We start from the raw sequence: 25578 nt of genomic DNA, 5'->3' as shown, positions 1-25578 counted from the left end.
GGAGCCTGTCTGGGTTCACAGAGCTAGACTGCGGGAAGACAGGCCCGCCAACCCCAACCAACATCCCCTCTGTCTGGGTGATGACTACGCAGCACAGAACCAGACTGGACATTTTCCTTAGCAATTTCTGACCCTGAATTTTTGGTTCAAAAACCAAGACTTCAATGCACAGCACCTAGAAGAGCCAGGGGTCGTTACACCTTCAGTTACCTGCCCCTGGAATCCCCCGGCCCTTCAACTCACAAACAAAAAATGCTGGAACTGAGGTTTTTTGTTTCCTTTTTTAAAATCTTGGGGCCAGAGCGATAGTACAGCATTCAGGGCATTTGCTTCACACACAGCCGGCCCTGGTTCAAAGCCTGGCATCCCATGTGGCCCTCTGGCCCCCAGCATGTCGCAGAGAGAAAGTTCTTCCAACTGACACACTAGCCAGTGAGGCACCCTCCACTGAGGGGGCAGCAGAGGGCACGAGCCCCAAGAAAGACTCCTCCAGGTTTGCGTGGTGACCAGGCAGCGTTTGCCCCTCCTGAGCCCTTCACAGCCCTGCATCACCAGCTCCTCTCTTTTCTCCACAGGCCAAGGACGCCCTCAGCCACCTACGCCACTTCCAGCGCCTGCAGAAGCAGTAGCCGTGGGCGGGAAAGGCTCAGGATCTCACCGAAAGGTGTCTGCTGGACTCCTCCGTCGGTCTCCGTTTGTTAATAATAATTCTTAAGTATTTACATAATACGCGTTTTCTTGGTTTCACTTGAGGTGTGTGGGTTGTGACTCTTGGCTGGAAAGGAATCGCAAAGCGATCAGTGGATTCTGCTGCTTCTACTGGCGCCCTCTCCTGAGCGTGACTCGCTGCAATCTGGAGCATGTCAAAGCGGAGCAAAGCTACCCCAGCTACCATTCTCAACTGGAACGAATGAATGGATAAGAGAAAATACAAACTCCAAACTGTTTCCAAAAATCATAGCACTGCACTGTAGCACTGTTCTCTTGTCTTTCATCAATTTGCTCCAGTGGGCCCAGTAACGTCTCCGTTGTGAGACTTCTTGTTACTGTGTTACATATCCAATACTCACAGGGAACTTGCCAGGCTTTGCCTGGTGCTGAGTTACTCTCGGTAGCTTGCCGGGCTCTCTGAGAGGGGCAAAAATCATAAGCTTTCACAAAAAAAATTTATAAAATGGGGATTTACTATAAAAAAATCTAACATTACAAATATTCTTCAATCTTAGCCAAAAACCCCTTTTACGGTGATTTAAGCTGCTGTGCCATACGTTTGGCCCTCATAGTATATAAGAGATGACTGAGGAATCATTCTGCAGACAGACAGATAAAAATGAAGCCACAGCCCTCACTGGGGTTTGGGGAGGAGGCACAACTTCTTGGTGAGGATGGAGGCAAAGCAGGGGATCTGCTTCTGCCGATGGTGCTCGGGTCCTGGCTTTCATGCACTAGGCGCTGGCACACCATCCTATTGACCAGCCCGAGCAGCTCTGTGAACTCCCGTTTTGTGCCATATCTCGCCAGCACCTCACACAGATCCTGGATGTACCACAAGCCTTGTACAGTATTCCTGTGCGAGAAATACCCTGAAGAGGCAAAGCACAGGGTCATTGTCAGGGGATGAAAAGCTCGCGGGGTTCCTTGGAGATGGTCAGCCACATCCTGGGGCTGTTCTCAGGGGGGAGAAGTGGTTTCAATCAAGACGGTGGTGCCGGCTGCGTCTGGACCAGAGAGCCGGGAGGGGGGGCCCCTGCCTCAGGTGGGGGCACAGGAAACAGCAGAGAGTCTTGAGTGGGGACACGTCCAGGAGGGCCCTGCCATCAGCTGCTATTAAGGAGTCTGGGACATGCACCACTTCAGCAGTGCTCCCATCTGAAACTGACCCCCACACTGCTGGTCACAGCATGCTAACTCTTACAGAGACTCCACCCAAGAACCGATCAGGCTGTGGAGACAACAAAACACGGGGCGACGTCTGGCTTAATCCACTGATGCCCAGGCACAGAAGCATTTGCACCCGAGGGGTTCCAAAGGAAGGAGAAAGGGGTAGGAACCTCAGAACCTGGAGAACTCTGACAGCAGCACATCCCATAAACAGACTGCAACCCTCCACGCTGGCCTACTGAGAATTAAAATGCTTCCAATCAGGAATCCTCACATTTCAATTCTGATAAACTTTCTGAAGAGCATTTTCTAGGCAGGCCATGGGAATTCAGCTTTACAGGAAAGAATAATCTTAAATTCAATTGGGGAAACAGAGAGTGTCAGTAGTAATGATTAACTTCAACTGTACGTTTGCCATTTGTAGAGCTGGTCATGAAGATGGATAGTAAAACTACAGCAGCTAAGGCCTGAAGAGGAAAATGTGTGGAGTAAAATTGTGTTTTTCAAATGAGTTCAAAATTGTTTAATGAACCTCATGGCAGTCATAAAGCAAAACTGGAACTCAATATTACCTATCAGTGGATTGCTTTAGATGTAAAGGGACTAACGCAAGAATTAACACCCTAAAAGTAACTAGAGAAGAGCAGATGAAAGAAGTAACATGCAGAAACACGCATAGATGAAGATCTTGGGCTTGCCCACCAAGCTCTGACACTTGTTGCCCTTGACAAAGTCCATCAGCATGGCAATTTCCACCTGAGCATCATAGGCGTAAACGTGATTGCCTTCGCCATGGATCAGGAAAGCACAGAAAAAGCAGACGGAGTCGACGTGGCTGGCGGTTGATGCTAACATTAAGAGAGAAGCAAGTGCTCGTTAGCTCTACATAAAAATCCAGTCGGCACCGCCCCAGGCTTCCCCCAGAACCTCCACGAGTGAATCCTGAGCACAGACACAGGAGTAAGCCCTAAGCACTGTGCCCAAAACAAACTAATAAAAAAAACCCAGAATAAAGATCAAAACTATGAATCTAATCAAAGCAGATAGAGTGTTAACTAGAATTCATCTGCCCCACAGGGACTGGGAGGGGTGGGGGGTGGGGTTTTATTGGGGTTCTTCATGGTAAAAAATAAGTATTGGTAAAGGGAAATGTGTTTGATATTTGCATGACTGAGACCTAAACCTGAAAGCTTTGTAACCTTTCCCACGGTGATTCAATAAATAAATAAATTAATTTAAAAAAATAAAGATCAAAACTAAAAGGATCATGGTGATCATACCTCAGGTCCCAAAAATATCTCTGACGATACAATAATGAGAGATCACATTCATTCAAGTGACTTCTATATGGTTAATCTTCACTGAAGTAAAAATTAAACTATAGCAGCCGTGTCTACATGTGGAAAAAAATACACAAAAGATTCATGTAGGGGGACTTATAGGGGGAGCTCTGTTCAAGTGCCCAGTGATTTTGGCAATCAAAGCTTTTTTTTGTCATTTGCTGCTTAGAACATTAGAACATTCTGGAGAGACCCCTTTTTTTTAAAAATGTAGGAGTACTGCTATTTATTCAGCCTCTGATTAGCTGATTGAATTGTGCATGAACTCCACCTTACTTTTTTTTTCATTTTTTATAATTTTATTTATTGAATCACCGTGAGAGCAGTTACAAAGCTTTCGGGGTCTAAATCTCGGTCATACAATGAAACACCTGTACCTTCACCAGTGCCCATTCTCCACCACCAAAAACCCCAGTATACCCCCATCCCACACCCTCCCCCTACCTGTGGGGCAGGTGATTTCCACATTACTCTCTCTACTTTGATCACATTCAATATTTCGTTACCAGACCCACCATTTTTAGTTGAGATTTTACCCTAACACTCAGATCTGCTGAAAAGGCAACAGTAGACAATTTGTGTTCTGTTGCTGATTATGAATAACATATGATGTTGTGTGGCTGCAGTAGGACCATGTGATTTTGAAATTCCGAAATTTTAACACTTAAATCTGGAGGGATTTCTGCCAAAAGCCACAGGGTTTCAAGATTTGCTCCTGAGTCTCTGGGATCATGGCCGTTGAGCAGCTTGATCAGGAGCCAGAGAGGCCGTTCGTGGGCGATGACTTGGGGTCTCGTTGGGGTGGGAAGTACAGGCCCAGCTCCACCCCCATCCCATGAGGCCCAACAAGTTCCGTCACTGCAGGCCCAAGCCTGACTGTCCAATGACCTCTGGAGGATGACGGCCACCGAGCCACCAGGAGGAAGCAGGCGGAGGGAGAGCACCCTTTTCCCCCTAAGGTAGCCCAGCGACAGTAACCTACTGTGGGGTCTGGTCGCATTTCTGCCAAAAGCCGCTGGGTTTCAAGATTTGTTTCTGAGTCTCTAGGATCATGGCCGTTAAGCAGTTTGATCAGGCGCCAGAGAGGCTGTTCGTGGGCGATGACTTGGGGTCTTGTTGGGATGGGGAGGACAGGCCCAACCCCCCTCCCCAGCATCCTGTGAGGCCCAATAAGTTTCGTCACTGCGGGCCCAAGCCTGACTGTTCAATGGCCTCTGGAGGATGATGGCCACTGAGCCGCCAAGGGGGAGCAGGCGGAGTGACAACAACCTTTCCTCCCTGGGGTGGCCTGGCAACAGTAACCTACTGTGGGGTCCGGACACATTTCTGCCAAAAGCCACTGGGTTTAGAGATTTGTTTCTGAGTCTCTGGGATCATGGCCATTAAGCAGCTTGATCAGGAGCCAGAGAGGTCGTTCATTGGCGATGACTTGGGGTCTCGTTGGGGTGGGGAGGACAGGCCCGGCTCCCCCCACATCCCGCGAGGCCCTGCGTGTCTCGTCACTGGGGGCCCAAACCTGACTGTCCAGTGGCTTCTGAAGGATGGTGGCCACTGGGCCGCCCGGAAACAGGCCAAGGCACGAAACCTATTCCCACCTGGGTTGGCCCAGCACCGGTAAACTACTGCAGGGACTGGATGCATTTCTGCCACAAGCCGCTGGGTTTCGAAATTTGTTTCTGAATCTCTGGGATCATGACCATTAAGCAGTTCAATCAGGAACAAGAGAGGCCATGCCTCTAATTATATAGCTGAGCCGGAGGTGGTTTGTGGGTGTGTTTCCCACATACCTAACTTTTGGCTGTTTGCTTTCTTGGTAAACTTTGCCCTAAGTTTTTGAGGTCTGGCCAAAGGCACAGCAGCAATTTTGGGGTATCTGGAAGTCTGAAAGCACCATGAGGCTGCTGATGCACTCACCTCACAGGTACAGATTGACCTGCTGGCAGCACCATACCCCCTGGAGAGACCCTTTTTGTTTTTATTTTGTAAACTCTGGTAAGTGAGAAATCAGGGCAGGGAGCATAGCTGTCTCCACGGACCAATAAAGGCATTCAAGGGAAGAGACACAGATCTGAAGGGAGCCGCATGATGTCAGAATCCCAAGAGCCCACGGGCAGGAATGCAGGCAGCTGGCCGGCCCGTGGCCACTGCTTGGCCAGCCTGTGTCCTGCTGCAGTGCTGAGTCTGGTCTGTTCAGTGACTCCACTGTGACACGGGAATGAGGGTGTGGCTCCAAAGTGCCCCACAGAGCTGGAGGCACTGGGATGTGGTCAGTTCAAGTCCTCCTGACCTATGGTCATGTAGTCGCCTCAGCATGATCGTCCAGAGTAGCCAGCCAGCTGGGCATGTGCTGGACCTTAGTCAGCCCTGGGGCAAGAGGCTTTGCAAGGTTTCTGACATGGAAGAAAAGCATGCTGACTGGGCCCTGGGTAAGCTGGTGACAGACACCGACTGTCAGGACCCATTTTTCCAAGCATCCAGGCCTGGCTCACGCCCCCCGACTGCGAGGCGTCCACCTACCATTATACATTTTGCGCAGTACTTCTTCCGCTCTGAGGTTATCGTAGCATTTCACCTTGAAATCTAGTTCCAGAAGCCTGGGGAGCAACAGGAGGGGGGTGGTTAGGGCCGCTCCAAGTCGTCCCACAGATAGGCTGACCAGAGGGACAGATGCCCACTTACAGGACACAAAATCTGACCCTTCAGGTCGGAGCCATAATTATCAGCAGATACTCAACTCCCTGGGCACCCATAGGGCCCCCGAACCCATCAGGAAGGCCTGGGCACAAGCTGGGTGGCCCCCAAAACCAGACCAAACAAACTGACTTTTCTCTCAGGAGAAACAGACACCCAACAGGATGCTGAGGGTTTTCCCTGATCATCTCCAACCAACCTTCTGGGGCTTTCTCCTGGTTTAACTGCCGCCCTCACGGTGCAGACACATTTCTGACAACGTGTTAGACTGTGCACGTGCTGGCACAGGCTAGAATCCTCCCCCGGAGCACTCGCTTGTTTTGTTTCTGTTTTCTTAGGGGCACACCTAGCCAGGGGGTAGGGGGGAACTCCCGCTGGTACAAAATCCATGTACTGCTTAGAGTCAGTATGACAGCCAAGTGGCTAGCACACGGCCAACTTGAGTTCAGTCCCGATTACCCCCACAGAGTCCCCCACACACCGCCAGTGGTGATTCCTGTGTGCAGAACAAGGAGACCCACCAGGTATGCCACAAGCTCCCCCCAAAAAACCCCAAACATTCAGTGCTTAATACCAAACATGATCATTCATCAGATGTGGGTAAGGCACCTCCCTGCCCCTCACGGTGTCTGGGGGCCCCGCCACTGAGTCTTGACCAGCAGGGCTCAGGTCTCAGTGCCAGGACACCCCGTTGAATGCTCAGGGATGCTGGGGGACCCGCAGGACGCCGGAGCCACCCAGGTACAGGGAAATTGCCCTAGCTGGTGTCTGAGCTCCCAGCCTCCTGACTGCCATATGGGAGCCACGCCCAACAGGCACCCAGACACAGTACTTGCCACGGTGATTTACTGGTCTGAGCAGGTGCCCTCTTGGTTTTTCAGACCCAGGTACCAGTGGAATTTCTCGTGGTTGAAGATAAAAGGGATTTCTTGCCTCGTGTGGTTCATTTTGTACTTTTCTTCTGGATCTATCACTTCGCTGTGAGCACTTAAAACCGTCACTTGGTCCTTAAGGAACTTCCCGAAGCAGGGACAACCTCTCCCAGGCGTCCCAATGCATTCACTTAGGAAGGCAGAGTTCCAGGCAGGAGTGAGGGTCTCCCCAGGCCCACAAAGTGTGGCACAGACCACGAAAGTTTGGGAGCCTCTGGTCCAGCCTCAGATCAGGCCGACGGAGCCAGTGCTGGACTCCTGACCCCCACCGCCACCCTCTGCACACCTGTCTTTTCCCCATCTCCAAAGCACCGCCTATTACTCGAATCTGAACTCAAGTCCTTTCCAAGTGGGGGCAGTGCGGAGACAGCCGCACCAGCCGTGCTGCCCTGCGCTGGCCCCAATACTCACAGCTGACATGCATCCAGCTGCCAAGGGCAGGAAATCGGGAAAGAATGTGTCTTACCTCCCGTAGAAGGTGTCTATTTCATCATGTGCTGTTCATCATGTATTTGTAAAGTGTCGATCATGGTGGCCATTTGACTCTTGCTTAAAGCCTTAAAAAACGGGGAAAAGGGGGAGAGTTTCCACAGGGTTCCAAGTACCCCCGCTAAGTTACCTGTTCCACTGAAATGGCATTCATCAGCTTCACAGCTGGGCAGTGAGAGAAATGAATCAAAACAAGAAGGGATAAGGGAAAATACAATCTCCAAACTGTTTTTCAAAGTTATAAGCATTTATAAAACATTTTATAAAATGGGGATTGTAATCTTGTGACTTACAATAAAAATCAAGCATTATAAATGTTCGTCAATCTTAGCCAAAAAAAAAAATATCACCATGAATTAAGCTGCTGTACCATATGTTTGGCCCTCATAAAATGTAAGATATGAAGGATCATTCTACAGACAGACACGTAAAAATGAGGTTGCAGGACTTTCGAAGGAAGCACAGCTTTTTAGTGAGCATGGAGGCGAAGCAGGGAATGTGGGGAACAACAGGAAGGGAGGTTAGGGCCCGTTCAAAGTCATCCCACAGCCAGGCTGATCCGAGGTATGGATGCCCACTTACAGGACACACAAACTAACCTTCCAGATAGGAACCATAGCACAGTGGCGGGGCTCACCTCCCTGGCTGCTCAGAGTACACCCCCCCCCAGCTCAGCAGGAAGACCTCAGCACAGCTGGGTGGCCCCTAAAACCAGACCAAACTAACTGACTTTTCCCTCGGGAGAAACAGACACCCAATAGGACGCTGGGTTTTACCTGCTCACCACAAACCAATCTCCTAAGGGTTTCTCATGTCTTAAGTGCCACCCTCGAGGTGCAGGCACTTTTCTGACAATGCATTAGACTGTGCACGTGCTGGCACAGGCCAGAATCCTCCCCAGCGCACAAGCCTGCTTTTTTTCTGTTTTCTTAGGGGCACACACATCCAGGTGATGGGGGGAACTCCACGATCACGATCACGACCATCCTGTTGTTCATCGATTGCCTCATGCAGGCCCCAGTAACGTCTCCTTCATCCTAGCCCTGAGATTTTTTAAAAAGTGCCATATTCAAGGGTCTTTCAGGGTTAGGAGAATTAGACCCATCATTGTTACTGGTATTTGGCATATTGGGTACACCACGAGGAGTTTGCCAGACTCTGCTGTGAGGGCAGGTAACATTCGGTAACCTGCCAGGTTGTCCAAAGTAAGGTAAAGGTAAAAGGCCCTCCCGTTGATCATCGATTTGCTCGAGCGGGCCCAGTAACGTCTCCATTGGAGACTTTGTTGTTACTGTGTCTGGCATATCGAATACTCTCGGTAGCTTGCCGGGCTCTCCGAGAGGGGCGGAGGAATCGAACTCGGGTCGGCCATGTTGGCCGCTTGTAAGGCGAGCACCCTACCGCTGTGCTATCGCTCCAGCCCAAAGTAAGAATGAGATAATAAGATGTCGCAGCCGCACGCTTCCGGGAGCTGGGTTTTATAGTCACTAAATCTTGGCCGTTGAAGGGATTACACGGCGCTGGGGGTCAGATGGTGGGTGTGACCCCTGCCTACTGGTATTTGGAGGATCTGGATGGAGGATGCTCAGCCCTGATCCGAGCAGGCTTGGAGATCTCAGCCCCGGGACCTGCATGCCTTTGTTCCTGTGCTGGTACTTTCATGCGTGTCTCAGCATGGTGGTGGCTGGTTCTGGAGGTCTTCGGCTGCCGGAGCCCTGGTCAGGATGGGGAGGGAAACTCAACCCATTCCCCTCCAAGGGGGAACTCCAGCTGGTACAAAATCCATGCGCTGCTCACGGCCAATATGACAATCGAGCAGCTCAGGTGCCCACCTTGCACACCGCTGACCTGAGTTCAGTCCCAGACACCAAACAGTGTCCCCCACACAGAGCCAGTGGTGATTCTTGTGTGCAGAACCAGGAGGCCCACCAGGTGTACCCCATCGCCTCCAAAAAATAACCCAAACATTCAGTGTTTAATACCAAACATGATCATTCTGCAGATGTAGGTAAGGCACCGCCCTGACCCTCAGGAGGCCTGGAGGCCCTGCCATTGAGTCTTGACCAGCGGGGTGCAGGGATCAGTGCCATGATCCCCGGGTGAGTGCTCAAGGATGCTGGGGGGACCCAAAGGATGCCGGAGCCATCCCAGGTGAGGGGCATTGCCCTAGCAGGTGTCCGAGCTCCCAGCCTCTTGGCTGCCCTACAGTAGCCACGCCCAAATGGCACCCGGACATCGTATCTGAGATGGAGATTCTCCTAGTCTGTGCAGGTGCCTTGGCATTTGGGCAGATACAGGTACGACTGGAACTCCTCCTGGTTAAAGATCAAAGTGATTCTTTGCCTCTTGTGGTTCATTTTGTACTTTTCTTCTGGATCCATCACTTCACTGTGGATGTTTAAAAAAAAAAACAGTCACTTGGTCCTTAAGGGGCTTCCCAGAGAAGGGACAGACCCAAACCGGGTATCCGAACACATTCCAGCAAGGCAGGCAGAGTTCCAGGCAGGGGTGAGTACCTCCCCAGGCCCACAAAATGTGGCAAGGACCAAGTTAGTTCAGGAACCTCTGGTCCAGTTGCAGGTCAAGCCAGCAGAGCCGGTGCTGGAGTTCTGACCCCCGCCCCCAATGTGGAAGCAGCAGCCGTCATTGGCAAACGGCAAACAGCTCAGGATCTCCCCCAGTGGTGTCCACTCGACTTTCTCTTCGGTTTCTGTTTGTTAACAATAATTTTTAAATGCTTACATAACACAGGTTTTCTTGGTTTCACTTGAGGTGTGTGGGTTGTGGCTTTCAGCTGGAGAGGAAAGGCAAAGCATCAGTGGATTCTGCTGCTTCTGCTGATGCCCTGACCTGCTGTACCCTCGAGCATGTCAAAGTGGAGCAGAGCTACAGCCGCTCCTAAGGCTGAGAATGAGGACTCTGGGTTTATTCTGCCCAGAAACAAGCATTGGTATATTTTAACCAAACACTGATGTCAAAACCCCTGAACAGACCACATTGTAGGATGAAAGTCCTTGGTTTTTTTACTCCTCTGAACTTTTAAGTGTTCTGCCCATCCTATTGAGGATGACTCGAGTGAACAGCTTGTAGATGACAGACAATAGGCAGATCGGGCAATTGTTGCCAATGTCGTGGATGTCTCCCTTCTTTTACAGTAGTACAGTCCTGCTGGTTTTCCGTTGAGATGGAACCTTGCATTCAGACAGGTGGTGTGTGAAGAGCCAAGCCAGCGTACTGATGAGTACTGACGGCAGGTTCTACAGGTGTTCAGGTCTGATCTTGTCTGGGCCAGGTGCTGTTTATTCTTTACCAACGAAATGGCGTGTCAGATTTGGGAAGGAAAAATGTTGGGAACGATATATCCATCCTGCGGAATTTGGTATGTGGGCAGGTGGACATGGTTATCAAAGAGATCTGAGTAAAAGTCATGGATAATCTTCTCCATTGCCTTTCTGGAAGATGTGATAGATCCATCAGGAGTTGGAGGGCAGTTATCTTAGTCTTGTAGTTGGCGAAGGACAGATGGGCATTACGAATGCTTTTCCCGGCATCTGCCGCATCTACCAGCACTTATGCTCTTCTCATTGAGGTCTTCCTTGATCCCATCTCTGCACTGCTTTGTGAGCTCGGATTTTTGCTTGCAGTTGCCTGAGGGATGCGCCAAACCATGTTCGTATATAAGCTCAAGAGTTTTCAAAGACAGGCATTTTTTTTTGTGGTTATCTATCTCTTGGTGTTTCTCACACAGTCATGGAGGTGCTGAACCAGTCAATTGTATTCCTCGTCAATGTTGTCAATGATGGAATCTTCCCATGTTGCAGCAATAGTGCCAAAGAGTTCCCACTTGGTGGTTGTTCTGGGAGTTTCCTTCTTAAACTTTGCAGCCCTTTCTCCCCACTCTGTGAAGTAGAATTTTGCACAAAGGAGATGATGGTCCATCCCGTTTGGAATTTTAGGACAACAGCGACATTGGTCAGGCAAAACCATCAATTGAATATGATGTGGTCAATTTTGTTGTCAAACTGTCCACCAGGAGACTCCCATGTCCAACGTTTACATTTGGCCTTCTGGAACCGTGAGTTACCATGGATGGTCTTGGTAGACATGATGAACTCAGGCAGTCTGTCACCCTGTTTGTTCCATTCTAGGCCATTGGTCCCGATGTGGAGTTCTTCGGCTGATCTTCTTGGTCCTATCTTGGCATTAAAATCACCAACAATGATCTTGTAGAAGGTGTGGTATTCTTTAAAAAACTTCTCCAGCTCCATGTAGAACTTATCAATTTCTCTTTCATCATAATTGGATGTTGGTGTGTAGACAATGAAGATAGAAACTGCTGGCAGTGAGCCACATCTATTCAAGTGTAATCGTCTGATTCAGGTTGTTAGGCATTCGAATGAATCAATGTTCATGGCCAAGTTCATGTTGACAAGGACACCGACGATTCTGATGCCTCTTTTGTCGCATGTTTTGAGGAACAGTTAGTTCTCCTCCAGTGTCGAAAATGGAATGATGTGATTGATGCCTTGTTGTCTCAGTCAGACCAATGATGTTGTATTGGATCATTCGTGCTTGTACCATCAGGTCCTCGATGGATGCATCTGATGCCAGCATATCAACATTGAAAGTAAAATCATTTTTGTCTTTCTTCGTTTGGGCAGCCTAGTTCGACCTTGAGATTTAATCAGACTCTCCTTCCTCATCCTTCTCAATGCTGCCATATTGGTGACTCCTTCAGGGTCAAGGGAATGAGATTCATTGTAATTACTGGTATTGAAATATCGAATACACAACGGATAGCTTGCCAGGCTCTGCCGTGTGGGCAAAATACTCTAGGTAGCTTGCCAGCCTCTTCGAAAGGGATAGAGGCTTTTTGAGCGGCCTCTAATCGCCCTTGTAGGTGTTCCCATGGTTCAAACCATATTTGAACCCTATCAAATATGCTGCGGCAATGCTGGAAGATGGGTATTAAATGTGTTATAATGTGTCTGAAAAGCATCCTGGAGGATGACAGTGGCTGGGTAGTCGAGGTAGTGGAGGTAGTGGAGGTCAGCCAGTGAGGTATTTATCCTGTGCCGGTAGGGGTAGGGTGGGTCTTCTGTGCGTAATCCAGTCCCTGGGTCGCAGGGATTGATGGAGGCAGACAGGGCAGTGTAGAGTGGCGCTCCAGGTTTTAGTCCCTTTGTCACCTGTGGTTGGTGGGAGAGGGCAGAAGATCTCTGTCCCCGGGTCCGTTCAGTCTGAAGTCCAAGGTTTCAGAGTTCCGTTTATCTTATTCTGAGGGGCTTCAGTCATGTGTGAGTCTCAGCCCGAGCAACTGGAAAGTGTCCTGGAATGTGGTGGCTGTTGGGTTGTGGAGGTAGTGGCAGAACAATAGATGAAGGAAAACCATGTGAGCAAGCCGGTTTCCAAAGAGAATTCAGCATGATTGACCATATCCACACGATGGCCAAGCTTATTGAGTTTTCTCGGGAGTTCAAGATGCTGCTCTGTCTAATGTTCATTGGTTTAAAGAAGGCCTTTGATTCTGTTGAGAGGGAAGCAGTCATTAAGCCCTAGCCAATCAGGGCATTCAAACTCAATACATCAGGATCCTCCATGAGCTAAATTACGGATTCACTACCAGGATCTCACCATTCTACAAAGAAATGATCATGGATGTCAAGAGAGGGGTTTGGCAGGGTGATACTATTTCACCGAAACTCTTCAGTGCCACCCGCGAGAACGTCATGTGTCGACTGAAATGGTAAGGAATGGGAGTGAAGATAGATGGTCGGCAACTACACCACCTCTGCTTTGCTGATGACATCGTTCTAGTCGTTCTACCAGACATTAGCCAAGCAGCACAAATGCTGGCCGACTTCGACCATGAGTGCAGAAAGGTCGGACTTCAGCTGAATCTCATGAAGACAATTTTATGAGAAACAATCCTGTTCCTGACGTTCCATTCGCTCTCAATGGAATGACTACCTCCAAGTGTACTAGTTATGTGTACCTAGGTCGAGAAGTCAACATGACAAATGACCTGGCACCTGAGTTGTGTAGGAGGAAGTGAGCAGTTTCGAACACCTTCAAGAGTGTTGAAGAAATAGCTAAGAGGACGAAGAACCACCGGCTCTGGGCACATCTCTTCGATTCCATTGTTCTTCCTGTATTAACATATGCCTCAGAGACCTGGGCCCTACAAAAGCAGGATGAGAACGTTATTTGAGTCTCCCAAAGAGGAATTGAAAGAGCTATGCTTGGAGTATCACGTTTCACTCAAATGAGAGGAAGAATCCAGAGTTCCGACCTTCATCAACGGTCAAGAATCAGGGATGCTGTCTCGTTTGCCAAGGCGTGGAAAATCAGATGGGCTGGACACATAATGAGATTTGGAGACAACTGCTGGACTAGAGCTGTTACCAACTGGATTCTAGGGGATATCAAAAGACAGTGTGGCCGCCCACCTACAAGATGGTCAGACTTCTTCGTCAAGACCCTGAACAATCATTTGAGGCTCTTCCTGTTCCTAGTATGAACAGAAGCCATTGGGCTACACTAGCACGTGACAGGGACAAAGCAAATTGATGATTAACGGAAAGTCAAGTGATCAAATGAACTTTTAAATAATAGCTCGTTTCACTTACCAAACCGGAATGGGGTCCCCATTGCAAGGGGGCAGGAGAAAGATCCTCGGCCGACCGTGACCACTGCTGTGGGAAGCTGGCCCTTTAACTGACCAAGGGCCTACATGCCTGTGCTATGTATGGTTATCTTGGCCTACGTGACCCTGAACAAGTGGGTCCTGACTTGCGCAAATCTGGTACTGATCTGCTCTGACCACAGCCTATGCATATCCTGAGCTATGTATTGTTATCTAAAAGAAAACATTTGTCACAGCTAGCCCAAGAATAAGAAGTAACTGACACTGGCTAACCAAGCATATGAAACATGTAGTCTTTGTAACTCTCCTAACCATATATGATATGACCTAGTGATGTAATTGCCTTCTGTGATGTAAGCATAGTTTCCTGCGTCACAAAGTATATAATACACCTGCTGCCCTGAATAAAGTCCTGTCCTGTCCCTTTTTCTCTCTGCTTCTAAACTGCATAATGTCTCTTGTGTCTTGTGTTCATTCGGTTGGTCTTTTCTTGCACCTACGGACCCTAGGGCCACCTTCGCAGGCCGGAGAAGTGGTCTGGCGGCCCCCCCCCTCAACTGGAGCCCAACATGGGGTGGTGTCTGGGAGACGACCTCCGAACTCCCCTCCAGGAAGCGGCGGCCGTCAGGACGCTCGGAAAGGTAAGTGCATGCCTAATCTGGAAATCCACGTCTCATTCGAGGCCGAGTGGGTAGAGATTCCCGTCTCATTCAAGGCCGAGAGGGTACAAGACCAATCTCGTAATCGAGGCCGAGAGGGCAGCATCAGGGGAGAATTGAGTGTTCAGTCTCATAGTAAGTATATGAGATGGTCACTGGGCAGGATAAGGCCCCCCCTGCACCCCTTTGTCGTGTCCTCTGTGGTATGTGTGTGTGAGTGAATGAGCGGTCAGAGGCATCCTCGCCTTTGATTCAAGTCTGTGATTCCACAGCTGGGCACCCAAGGCTCTGGAATCCGAGTGGGCTGTCTGCGATTCCACGGGAACCATATGGTCTATGGTGGTACTGACTTAGACGTCGACCGCATGTCACCTTTGGCTGATCCACTACGGCTAAGTTTCCCACTGGCCAGACAAGCACCTGAGTGGGCCCCTTTGTCGGGCCTCCCCCGTGTCTCGCGTCTGTTTCTCCCAGGTATCACGTGGGGGACAGCCTTCCAGTGACCCATCTATGTCGCGTCTTCTTTCTCTTTCATGTGAGTGTCCTTCTCCTTTTTTTTCCTCTGTAGTTTTTCTCTTTTCCCCTCTTTTGTTCACTCTTGTCCCTTGGTCAGCCATCAATAGTCATGGGGCAGACCCTGACTAAGAGGGAATTGTTTAAGACTTCCCTTAAACATCACAAGAGTCAAGGTAAAGAAAAAGGACCTTGTCGATTTCTTCTTTTTCTTGAAAATGTGTGTATAAGAAAGGTTGGGGCCGTGTGGAAGACTGTAAAATCCCCATCCCAGCCTTTTCCTACTGGCAATGAGATTCTCTGGGTCAGGCATTCTCAGGCTGATGCAAAACAGTTCATGACACGGAGACCTTCTTAAAGGGCTACCGCCCCTCTGCTCCACAGTCCCATGTTCCTTCTCAGCCTCTCTCCATCCCCTCCCCCCCATGAGCCCAAATTTGTTTTGGGTGGCCAGGTTATTGGGCCAATCTCTCTCCCTCTCACTTTCTCAGTCACTTTCTCTGCTCTTTACCCCCATTTCCCTTTCCCAGCGGTTCCTCCCTGCAGGCACGGGTCGAGCACTTAAAAGCTGCTAGAGCGCTTGCCGCTAGAAGTCTCCCGTGACAGGATGAGGGGGTCACAGCCACGATTCCCAGAATAAAATGGTGTCCTCTGCAGAAGAAAAAACGGTGCACCGTTAGGTTAGGGCTGGAGAGATAGCACAGCGGTAGGGCATTCGCCTTACAAGCGGCCAACAAGGCCAACCCAGGTTCGATTCCTCCGCCCCTCTCGGAGAGCCTGGCAAGCTACCGAGAGTATTCGATATGCCAGACACAGTAACAACCAAGTCTCCAATGGAGACGTTACTGGGCCCGCTCGAGCAAATCGACGATCAACGGGAGGGCCTTTACCTTACCGTTAGGTACTCGTCAATTAAGCACATCCACGTTCCCACATTTGAAAACGCCGCCTTTCTCTCTCCCTCTCCCTCCCCCTCCTTTCTTACTACCAGACAGTGGGAAGTTTGCTTATAATTGAAAAAAAAATAACTTGGGCCCGTGTGGGGGAGTGCCTGAATGAAGCACTGCTAATTAGTAACTTGATCTGCCCCTCCGATAGTAACTCTCCCCTTATGAGCCTTCACAGGAATGCAGGTGTCCTGAGCTGTAAATCATAGGGAGCTTGGTAGACATAGAAGATAAACCAGATGTCTGAGTTGTGAGAGACCCACTAGTCACAATGCCCATGATTTGGAGGACATATTCTGTGGGTTCTCGTCTGTTCTGGAAAACCTGGTGCCAGGAGAAGACTTGGAAGAACTGAACCCTCCGGAGGTGAAAATCACGTGCACGTCCTTTGGGCAAATTCGGGAATCCCAGTGTGACTGTGTTGAGTGTTGTGCGCACCACTGTGAGAGGAGGACCGGTCCGAGCGAATGTAGGAGTGTGATCTGTGCGTGTGTCCTTAGTGTGTGTATTGTCTTATTATCTTTTTCCTAGTTCTGTTTATTAAGATTGTTTAACATGGGTCAGAATTGATTGACCCCCAAAGCTTTAATTCTTGATCACTTCTCTGAGATCCACAGGAAAGCTCAGGATCTGGGCTTGGGGATCAAGAAAGGTAAGTTTGGCATTTATTGTTCATCAGAATGGCCTTCCTTTGGTGTGGACTGGCCCCCACAAGTTTCCTTCTCACCAAACCTTGTGGCTCCAGTAAAAGAGGTAATCCGTAGAAAATCTGCGGTGAAGGTATGCTACCTTGGACATCTCTAAGGGGCATGGGGAAGGAATGTGATAACCTCTGTGTTAATGGTATCTGCAAAGAGGCACCCCTCCTTTGTCTGTTTTGCATCACTGTCCACTTTGAGAGAGAAGGGAGGAAAACCCACTAGTGAGAAAGACTCTGGGAAACTAAGGCAGGCCAATTTCCAGGCATAAGATCTTTTTCCCCACCCAGACTCAGTCTAACCAGAAGATCAGCTAGAGGTCAATTGAAATGCTAATGAAGGCAGTTCAGGTGTAAGGCCAAAAAAGGGGGAGGGGGTAAAAATTGGGAAAGAGGCAGCAAGCTAAGAAAGGAAGAACTGTTTTTTTTAAGAGGCAGAGTTTTTAAGACCACGGGACTAGGTTCAGCGGGCACACAGCTGTGGGTCTGCCCAACGCCAGGCCCACCCAGGTGGAGACGTCCAAATGCAATGAGCCTCTGAGTAAAGGCCAACTTATAGGGGGTTAGAGTCCCATTGGGAGAGACCAAAGTGATAGACCTGGAGAAAAGTTTTGCCAAGGAACCATTCTTTTTCATAGATTATTGCTTGCAATTAGAAAAACATCCTAGGAGCTTTCAACTAGGTAGTTTAGATAAAGAGTATCTTGTTGACCTCTGTAACACCATGTGGCCTGAGTATAGTGGGGAAAGATAGCCAGTGAATGGCAGTTTGCATTACCAGATTATTTTGGAGTCAGATCTTAGCAGGTAACAAAAGAAATAGGAGTATCAAAGCAGAGGAGGCAGGAAAATGCAAGATCTTATGATTAACTGTTTGACATCAGAAACAAAGAAGTGTGTCACTAAGGCAGCCTATCCTTATATCTGATAAGAATCTCCCTGCCTCAGAATTAGCCTTGGCCAAAATATGGTAACATCTTTGTCATAGTTTATTTTGCCGGCTTATATCAACAAAAGCGCTTTCCTGACCCATTTTTAACAAGCAGAAGACTGGCTGGTCAGGCTGGGAAATGGGGAGCAGTGTTCCCAATTGGCTGATAAGGCTTCTTTGCCCTGGGGACCATCCCTTCCTTTCTCAGTCCATCAGTTTTTCTCCCTGCCGTTTTTTGAAGGGTCAGATCAATCAATCAACTGCAGATGTGTGCACATGTACGTGTCGTGTTTTTAGTCAGTTCATTGTCTGTCTATCTGTCTGTCCGTCTGTCTATGTGAACACTGGAGTGTTGAAACCAGGCTGAACTCAGAAGTAGAAATTATAAAGAAGTCATTGATATGCAACCCAGTGATTTAAGAAATGCAGTTGTTTTTGGAATCTGTCAGACAAGGGTTAAATGAAGATTTCTTATCAGAAGGTTGAGCCTACAGAGAAAGCAGAATTCTCAATCTAAATTTCTTGTTAGAAGAACATTAATGATTGTATGATTATTAACAGTTGAAATCCTTTTGAACTTAAGAATCTGTGCTATCTAGAAGAGCTATGGAACTAGAGCCTGAAACTAAAGTGAAATGAAGTTCAGAGAATGCAAGGCTTTATCTTACAAATCTCAGCCAATTGTAATGAGGAATTTAGCTGTTTTACTAACAACAGAGGTACATAAGGCATCAAAATACACAAAGTTTTCTCATGGTTACACAAACATGGACAGTCCAAGTGTTATTTTCTATGATAATATCAAAGTTTGGTAAACATCCAAAAGGTTTTTTTCTGTGTCTGAAAGCATGTTTGTATTCCTGTGGAATTGTTTAAAGTATCTGGTGTAGAGAGCTCATGATTTTAAATAAATAAGGTATAAGAACTATTGAAATTAAGCCAAAGAAGTTTTTATCATGTTTTATAAAAATTGATTGTTCATAGGTCTTATGCTGTTATGTTACTGTATATATTTGTATTTGCATTGGATTAGAATATTTGACCTAGAAAATCTTGTGAGTTAAAATAACTATGACACATGAAAACAGGTTCAAAAAGTAATGGTTTAGTTTAAACATGAGTTTCTAGAGTTATAAAATTGGTTGCAAAACTTGCCCTACCAGTGCTCTATCTGATCTCTGAGACTTCTGGTAACTAAAATTTCTAGAACTACTAAGAGTTATAAAGTGGGTTAATCTCAGATATCAGCCTTCTGTAATGGTTTCTGAGAATGGAGAATTTCATGGAAAATGTGGGAAATTTTACTAACTATATTGTTAATCAGCCTGTGTCCAGTGCTTGAAAGTACATGCTACTATTTTGATAACTTTATTTCATGCAAAGCCTTGTCACCAGGTATCAACCTGGCCCTGTTCTTCAGAAAACTTTGTACACAAGTGTGAAACACTTATTGTTTTTATAATAATCTATGAGTGCTTTAATCTTTTTGTATTTGTGTTTTCCTGGAAATCAGAATCTTAAGATGTCTTCTGGTTAATTTCTAATGTAAAGTGATCTTTTGCCCAGTGAATATACCTTGTAAGAGCTTTAATTGTGAGCATTTTTAAGGCTTTTTGAATATCTATGGAAGCACTGCGGAGTACAGTTTTGTCATGTTAAGTGAGATTGAGATAAGGTAAGCACTTCTCAGGTGATCCCCCGTATTTTGTACCACCCAACTTCCACCCTTTATGATTACTGGTCCTCGCACGATGTTGCCTCACCCCACCGATTCCACTGCTAGCCTGTCTCCGCCATTACTATCGCCACCCTGTTCACGCTTGGCCTTGCGGGCGCTGGTACAGGCATCGCCGCCCTGTCTTCTCAGCACTCCGGACTAGCTACACTTCCTGCCGCCGTGGATGCCGATTTAGAGCGCCTTGAACAATCCATCTCTCACTCCGAGGATTCGCTGACGTTTCTTTTGGAGGTTGCTCTTCAAAACCACCGAGGACTGGACTTGCTCTTTATGAAAGAGGGGGGATTGTGTGCTGCCTTGGGGGAGGAGTGTTGCTTTTAACCACAGTGGAGTGATTAAAACTTCACGCGAAGAACTAAGGGAAGGTTTGGAGCAGAGACAACAGGAACGTGAGTCTTCTAGCTCTGGGTGGGCCCTGCACTCTCTACTCCCTTACTTGTGGCACTCTTGGGTCCTCTGACTTCCCTTTTATTGATTGCTATTGTGGGCCCCTGCATTTTTAACCGGAGTATCTTTTGTTAGACAAGAGATAGTTTCTCTATCTGCCAATCCCATATAAGTGCATTACCACCGCCTGGCAATGGAAGTTGCTTCCCTGGACTATGCTGCTGCTGCAGAGGATGGTTCACGGGTCGTGGTTGGTTGGACCCAACCTTGAGTTGTTTATGGCAAGCTCCCTCGTCCCTCTCTGATCTGACACTCTGGGTACAAAACAGTCGGACTTTACCCTATTCCATTTTTGTTCAGCTGCTAGGTGTCTGGCAAAGCACTGCAAGGGAGGCTCATGGCTGCTTCTGACTTCCTGTGGAGTACACTGGCCCTGCATGGAGGTTTCCTCTGACTAACCTGGCTTTTTTCCGCAGCTCTCCTCCGCTAGTAGGGTGAGCAGGGGAAATGGGCTCTGTTTACTCTCCTCCCCTCCACAAAACAAAGGTCTTCTTGATATCCTGGAGGGTCCAGTCAATGCTCCCCCTGGCTGGCATCTTTTATAATAAAGGAAGGGAGAGATGTGGGAAGCTGGCCCTTTAACTGACCAAGGGCCTACATGCCTGTGCTATGTATGGTTATCTTGGCCTACATGACCCTGAACAAGGGGGTCCTGACTTGCGCAAATCTGGTACTGCATCTGCTCTGACCACAGCCTGTGCATATCCTGAGCTATGTATGGTTATCTAAAACACTTGTCACTTGATCCCCTAGAAGAGCCAGTTTCACCCTTGGTCTGTGCAGGACGGGAAGTGAGGCACACTGTGCGGAAACAAAGCTGAACTGCTCCAGGCATTCTCTCCTCATTCAAACAGGTACCCGCCCGAGGATCGGCGCCGGGCGCCAGGGACCCTTTCCGGGCATGTGCAGCTAACTTGATACCTTTGAAGAGTCATTTTTCACCCTTGGTGTGCGTGGGACAGGAACTGAGGCACAACTTGCAGAAACAGAGTTGACCCGCTCCGAGCATTCTCTCCTCATTCAGATACCCGCCCGATGCTCGGCACCCAGAGCAAGGGAAACTTTCCGGGCAAGCACAGCTAACTTGATCCCCTAGAAGAGCTGGTTTTCAACCTTGGTCTGTGCGCGACGGGAAATGAAGCACACCCCACGGAAACAAAGCTGAACCGCTGTGGGCATTGTCTCCTCATTCAAACAGGTACCCGCTCAGCGCCCAGCACCAGGGACCCTTTCCAGGCATTTGCAGCTAACTTTATCACCTAGAAGATCCGGTTTTCACCCTTGGTCTGCATGGGACGGGAACTGAGGCACACCGCATGGAAAGAAAGCTGAACCTCTCCAGGCATTTTCTCCTCATTCAAAAAGGTACCCATCCGATGCCTGGTGCCCAGCGCCAGGGACCCATTCTGGGCTTGCGCAGCTAACTTGATCCCCGAGAAGAGCCAGTTTTCACACTTGGTCTGTGCCAGACGGGAACTGAGGCACACTGCATGGAAACAAAGCTGAACTGCTCTGGGAATTCTCTCCTCATTCAAACAGGTACCCGCCCGATGCTCGATGCCTGCAACCACGGACCCTTTCCGGAGCCACGGCCGCTAACACAGCTGCGAGTTATTCTCCCACTACATATCTCATAGGAACCATAAGTCACCCTCTTAGATGGAACCTTCTCTAGGTTAGCTTAACTACTAGAAACAAATTAGACAGTAATTCATTAAGCCCATCTCCATTCTGCATCTCAACCAGAATAGTAACAGTGAACGTGAAGTTCTAAACCACACTGGTCACAATGGTAAAGCTACGCAAAAGCCCACCAAACTTTCTTATTGAAGAGGCTAGCCAAGAAAACACCAACAGTACTGTGGTTTTAGACAACCTCTCTGATAAGGAATTTAGAAGGGAGCTACTGAGGATGCTTAGGAAGCTAAAAGAAACAATGAAAGCAATGACAATAAAAGACAAGAGGATTGGAAGGTAGAAATGAGGAAAATGCAAATGGAAATGTCAGACCTGAAAAACCTGGTAGGCGAATTGAAAAACTCAGTGGAAGGCCTCAGCAGCAGAGTAACAGATGCTGAGAACAGAACCAGTGAGCTCGAAGATGAAGTCCAGAGACTCTCCAGAAAAGAGCAGAAAATAGAAAAGAGACTCACAATTCGGAAACAGATGGCAAGAGAATATCGTGATGAAGCCAAGTGGGGTAAAATAAGAATCAGTGGAGTCCCAGAGGGACAGGAAGAAAACCCTGATGAAGAAGAAACTGTCAAAGACATCATTGCTACAACATTTCCAGAGCTGAAGAAAACATGTGACCACATTCAGGAGGCCCGAAAGGTACCAGCTAAAAGAAATCCGAATAAAAATACCCAAGACACATCCTGATCACAATGCCCAAAACCTTAGAAAGAGACAAAATTCTGAAAGCAGCAAGATCAAAGAAAGAAATTCCCTACAAAGGAGTATCCTTAAGACTCATAGCTGATTTGTCTGATGAAACCCTCATGGCCCAAAAACAGTGATGGGATATAGTGAAAAAAACTCAATGAAATAAATGTCTCACCAAAAATACTTTACCCAGCTGGACTCTCATTCATAACAGAAGGAACAACACACAGTTTCACAGATAAACAACAGCTCAGGAACTTCATAGGCTTCAAAACCATGGTTACAAGAATAACTTAATGGGCTATTTTAAGACAAGACAGGCCCCTCAAATACACAAAATTTCAACATATAATAGGACAAAACCCCATAAAATAATCTCTCTCAATGACAATGGGCTAAAAGCTCCAATTAAAAGACACAGAGTGGCAGGATGGATTTGAACATTGAACCAACATTCTGCTGCCTGCAAGAAACACATCTCAGTAGTTAAAGCAAACACAGGCTCAGAGTCAAAGGCTGGAAAACAATCCTACATGCAAACAGCTCACATATAAAATCTGGGGTAGCCATCTTAATATCAGACCACATTGATTTTAGAGTGAAGGTCACAGGAGACAGTGAAGGCCATTTCTTATTGATGAAAGGATCTGTAAAACAGGAAGACCTTACAATACTAAATAAATATGCACCTAATGAGGGTCCAGCAAAGTATTTAAAACAACTACTCATAGACTTGGAGAAAGAGATCAGTAGCAACACAATACTAGTGAGAGACTTCAACACCACTTTATCACCTCTTGATAGATCAACCAGACTCAAGCTTAGCAAGGACATACTTCATCTGAGGGAAACAATGGAAGAAAAGAACTTAGTAGATATATACAGGACACTTCATCCTCAAAAAGCTGAATACACATTCTTCTCAAGCGTGCATGGAACATTCTCCAAGATAGACCACATGCTGAGTCACAAAACATACCTCCATAAAATTAAGAATATAGATATTGTATCAACACTCTTCTCAGACCATAATGCGCTGAAAATAGAAGTAAATCACACACAGAAACAGAAAACTAAATCAAACACCTGAAAATTAAACAGTGAGCTATTGAACAACGAGTGGATTAGACAGGAAATCAAAGAGGATATAAAAAGATTCCTAGAAATGAATTAAAATGAGGACACAAGTTACCAAAACTTATGGGACACAGCAAAAGCTGTGTTAAAAGGAAAGTTTACAGGTCTACAAGCATTGCTCAGGAAGGAGGAGGGAGCCCACATAAATTACCTAACCTGACAGCTTAAGAGATTGGAGAAGGACCAACAAAAGGAGCACAACCCGATCAAGAGGAAGGAAATAATAAAACTCAGAGCAGAGATTAACGAGATGGAAACCCAAAAAACAATCCGAAAGATCAATGAAACCAAGAGCTGGTTCTTCGAGAAAATTAACAAGATCGATAAGCCTCTAGCAAAACTCACAAAGAAACGGAGAGAGAAAACCCTAATAAACCAAATCAGCAATGAAAAGGAGGCATTACAACAGAAACTACAGAAGTTCAAAGAATCCTCAGGGAGTACGTTGAAAAGCTTTATGCCACGGAACATGAAAACCTTGAGGAAATGATAAATTCCTAGATTCCTAAAGACTCCCAAGGCTGAACCAAGAAGACGTGGAATACCTGAACATACCTATCACCATCAAGGAAATTGAAATGGTAATAAAAAGTCTCCCCAAGCACAAAAGTCCCGGCCCGGATGGAGTCACTAGTGAATTCTTCCAAATCTTTAAAGAGGACTTACTCCCAATCCTCTTTAAGCTTTTCCACAAAATTGAAATATCAAAAACACTTCCGAACAGTTTCCACAATGCAAATATCACCCTGATATCAAAAACAGACAGAGATACCACAAAGAAAGAGAATTACAGACTGATATCCTTGATGAGTACAGATGCGAAGATCTTCAACAAACTATTAGCAAATAGAATCCAACGACTCATCATAAAGATCATACACGATGACCAAGTAGGATTCATCCGAGTGATGCAAGGATAGTTTAACATTCGGAAATAGATCAACATAATCCATCATATCAATAAAAGAAAAGATTAAAAGCATATGATCATATCAATAGATGCAGAGAAAGCATTTGACAAGATCCATCACTCCTTTATGATGAAAACGTTTGCCAAAATGGGTACAGAGGGGCCTTTGCTCAATATAGTTAAAGCCATCTAACACAAGCCTACAGGAAGCATCATCCTCAATGGGGAAAAACTGAGAGCCTTCCCTCTAAGATCAGGGATGAGACAAGGATGCCTACTATCTCCACTGCTGTTCAATATAGTACTGGAAGTACTTTCAATAGCGGTTAGGCAAGAAAAATGTATTAAGGGCATTCAGGTAGGAAAGGAAGAAATCAAGCTCTCACTATTCGCAGATGATATGATACTATACTTAGAGAACCCTATAACCTCCACCAAGAAAGCCCTAGAAACAATAGACTTGTACAGCAAAGTTGCAGGCTATAAAATCAATACCCCAAAGTCCATGGCTTTCCTATACACAAACAGCGAGAGAGAAGAAACTGACATAAAAAAACAATCCCATTCACAGTTGTACCCCAGAAAATCAAGTATCTAGGAATCAGCTTAACTAACGAAGTAAAGGACCTGCACAAAAAAAAACTACAAAATGCTACTTCAGGAAATAAAAGAGGACATGAGAAAATGGAAAGATAGCCCCTACTCATGGGTCAGGAGAATTAATATTGTCAAAATGGCAATACTTCCCAAAGCATTGTACAACTTCAATGCTATCCCTATTACGATACCCATGACATTCCTCAAATAAATGGAGCAAACGCTCCTGAAATTCATATGGAACAATAAGCCCCCATGAATAGCTAAAGCAATTCTTGGGAAAAAGAAAATGGGAGAAATCAAAATCCTTAATTTCAAGCTCTACTATAAAGCAGTACTAATTAAAATAGCATGGTACTGGAACAAATGCAGAGCTGCAGACCAATGGAACAGGGTTGAATATACTGACATCTCCCCTCAAGCATATGATCATCTAATCTTTGATAAAGGAGCATGAAATGTGAAGTGGAGTAAGGAAAGCCTTTTTTTCCCCTTTTTTTTATTAGTGAAACACCATGAGGTACAGTTGTAGATTTACAATTTTTTGTGTTTGGGTTTCGATTATACAATGATCAGATACCCATCCCTCCACCAGTGCCCATTTTCCACCACCATGGATAATATCCCCCCCACCCCCA

The 25578-nt window shown here is 47.0% G+C and overlaps 1 pseudogene; it reads right to left on the bottom strand.

The window, feature by feature from the left end:
• Positions 1-1345: 1345 nt before the first annotated feature.
• Positions 1346-25578, bottom strand: part of LOC130025979 (caspase-6-like) — a 34805-nt pseudogene continuing 10572 nt past the window's right edge.

Source organism: Sorex fumeus, unplaced genomic scaffold, assembly GCF_029834395.1.
Source record: "Sorex fumeus unplaced genomic scaffold, SorFum_2.1 ptg000033l, whole genome shotgun sequence".
NCBI lineage: Eukaryota > Metazoa > Chordata > Mammalia > Eulipotyphla > Soricidae > Sorex > Sorex fumeus.
This window is presented reverse-complemented; position numbering and strand designations above follow the sequence as displayed.